We start from the raw sequence: 2,823 nt of genomic DNA, 5'->3' as shown, positions 1-2,823 counted from the left end.
TCCATGGAGGAGAGGAGAGGTGTGGTAGTACTAGGGGTATCCATAGAGGAGAGGTGTGGTAGTACTAGAGGTATCCATGGAGGAGAGGTGTGGTAGTACTAGAGGTATCCATAGAGGAGAGGTGTGGTAGTACTAGGGGTATCCATGGAGGAGAGGTGTGGTAGTACTAGGGATATCCATAGAGGAGAGGTGTGGTAGTACTAGGGATATCCATAGAGGAGAGGTGTGGTAGTACTAGGGATATCCATAGAGGAGTACTAGGGATATCCATGGAGGAGAGGTGTGGTAGTACTAGGGTATCCATAGAGGAGAGGTGTGGTAGTACTAGGGGTATCCATGGAGGAGAGGAGGTGTGGTAGTACTAGTATCCATGGAGGAGGTAGTACTCCCATAGAGGAGAGGTGTGGTAGTACTAGAGGTATCCATAGAGGAGAGGTAGTACTAGAGGTATCCATAGGAGGTGTGGTAGAGGTGTGGTAGTACTAGGGTATCCATGGAGGAGAGGTGTGGTAGTACTAGGGATATCCATGGAGGAGGAGAGGTGTGGTAGTACTAGGGGTATCCATGGAGGAGAGGTGTGGTAGTACTAGGGGTATCCATGGAGGAGAGGTGTGGTAGTACTAGGGTATCCATGGAGGAGGAGGTGTGGTAGTACTAGAGGTATCCATAGAGGAGAGGTGTGGTAGTACTAGGGTATCCATAGAGGAGAGGTGTGGTAGTACTAGGGGTATCCATAGAGGAGAGGTGTGGTAGTACTAGAGGTATCCATAGAGGAGAGGTGTGGTAGTACTAGGGTATCCATAGAGGAGAGGTGTGGTAGTACTAGGGGGTAGTATCCATCCATAGGAGGAGGTGTGGTAGTACTAGGGTATCCATAGAGGAGAGGTGTGGTAGTACTAGAGGTATCCATAGAGGAGAGGTGTGGTAGTACTAGTATCCATAGAGGAGGTGTGGTAGTACTAGAGGTATCCATAGAGGAGAGGTGTGGTAGTACTAGAGGTATCCATAGAGGAGAGGTGTGGTAGTACTAGAGGTATCCATAGAGGAGAGGTGTGGTAGTACTAGAGGTATCCATGGAGGAGAGGTGTGGTAGTACTAGAGGTATCCATGAGGAGAGGTGTGGTAGTACTAGAGGTATCCATGGAGGAGAGGAGGTGTGGTAGTACTAGAGGTATCCATAGAGGAGAGGTGTGGTAGTACTAGGGGTATCCATAGAGGAGAGGTGTGGTAGTACTAGGGGTATCCATAGAGGAGAGGTGTGGTAGTACTAGAGGTATCCATAGAGGAGAGGTGTGGTAGGTGTGGTAGTACTAGAGGTATCCATAGAGGAGAGGTGTGGTAGTACTAGAGGTATCCATAGAGGAGAGGTGTGGTAGTACTAGAGGTATCCATAGAGGAGAGGTGTGGTAGTACTAGAGGTATCCATGGAGGAGAGGAGAGGTGTGGTAGTACTAGAGGTATCCATAGAGGAGAGGTGTGGTAGTACTAGAGGTATCCATAGAGGAGAGGTGTGGTAGTACTAGGGGTATCCATAGAGGAGAGGTGTGGTAGTACTAGGGGTATCCATAGAGGAGAGGAGGAGAGGTGTGGTAGTACTAGGGGTATCCATAGAGGAGAGGTGTGGTAGTACTAGAGGTATCCATGGAGGAGAGGTGTGGTAGTACTAGAGGTATCCATGGAGGAGAGGTGTGGTAGTACTAGAGGTATCCATGGAGGAGAGGTGTGGTAGTACTAGAGGTATCCATAGAGGAGAGGTGTGGTAGTACTAGGGGTATCCATAGAGGAGAGGAGAGATGTGGTAGTACTAGAGGTATCCATGGAGGAGAGGTGTGGTAGTACTAGAGGTATCCATAGAGGAGAGGTGTGGTAGTACTAGAGGTATCCATAGAGGAGAGGTGTGGTAGTACTAGGGGTATCCATAGAGGAGAGGAGAGGTGTGGTAGTACTAGGGGTATCCATAGAGGAGAGGTGTGGTAGTACTAGAGGTATCCATAGAGGAGAGGAGAGGAGAGGTGTGGTAGTACTAGGGGTATCCATAGAGGAGAGGTGTGGTAGTACTAGGGGTATCCATAGAGGAGGAGAGGTGTGGTAGTACTAGGGGTATCCATAGAGGAGAGGTGTGGTAGTACTAGAGGTATCCATAGAGGAGAGGAGAGGTGTGGTAGTACTAGGGGTATCCATAGAGGAGAGGTGTGGTAGTACTAGAGGTATCCATAGAGGAGAGGTGTGGTAGTACTAGGGGTATCCATGGAGGAGAGGTGTGGTAGTACTAGAGGTATCCATGGAGGAGAGGTGTGGTAGTACTAGAGGTATCCATAGAGGAGAGGTGTGGTAGTACTAGGGGTATCCATAGAGGAGAGGAGAGATGTGGTAGTACTAGAGGTATCCATGGAGGAGAGGTGTGGTAGTACTAGAGGTATCCATAGAGGAGAGGTGTGGTAGTACTAGGGGTATCCATAGAGGAGAGGTGTGGTAGTACTAGGGGTATCCATAGAGGAGAGGAGAGGTGTGGTAGTACTAGGGGTATCCATAGAGGAGAGGTGTGGTAGTACTAGAGGTATCCATAGAGGAGAGGTGTGGTAGTACTAGGGGTATCCATAGAGGAGAGGTGTGGTAGTACTAGGGGTATCCATAGAAGAGAGGTGTGGTAGTACTAGAGGTATCCATAGAGGAGAGGAGAGGTGTGGTAGTACTAAAGGTATCAATAGAGGAGAGGTGTGGTAGTACTAGAGGTATCCATAGAGGTGAGGAGAGGTGTGGTAGTACTAGGGGTATCCATAGAGGAGAGGTGTGGTAGTACTAGAGGTATCCATAGAGGAGAGG

This window comes from Oncorhynchus nerka, linkage group LG12, assembly GCF_034236695.1.
Source record: "Oncorhynchus nerka isolate Pitt River linkage group LG12, Oner_Uvic_2.0, whole genome shotgun sequence".
Classification (NCBI taxonomy): domain Eukaryota; kingdom Metazoa; phylum Chordata; class Actinopteri; order Salmoniformes; family Salmonidae; genus Oncorhynchus; species Oncorhynchus nerka.
Note: the sequence above shows the minus strand (reverse complement) of the source record.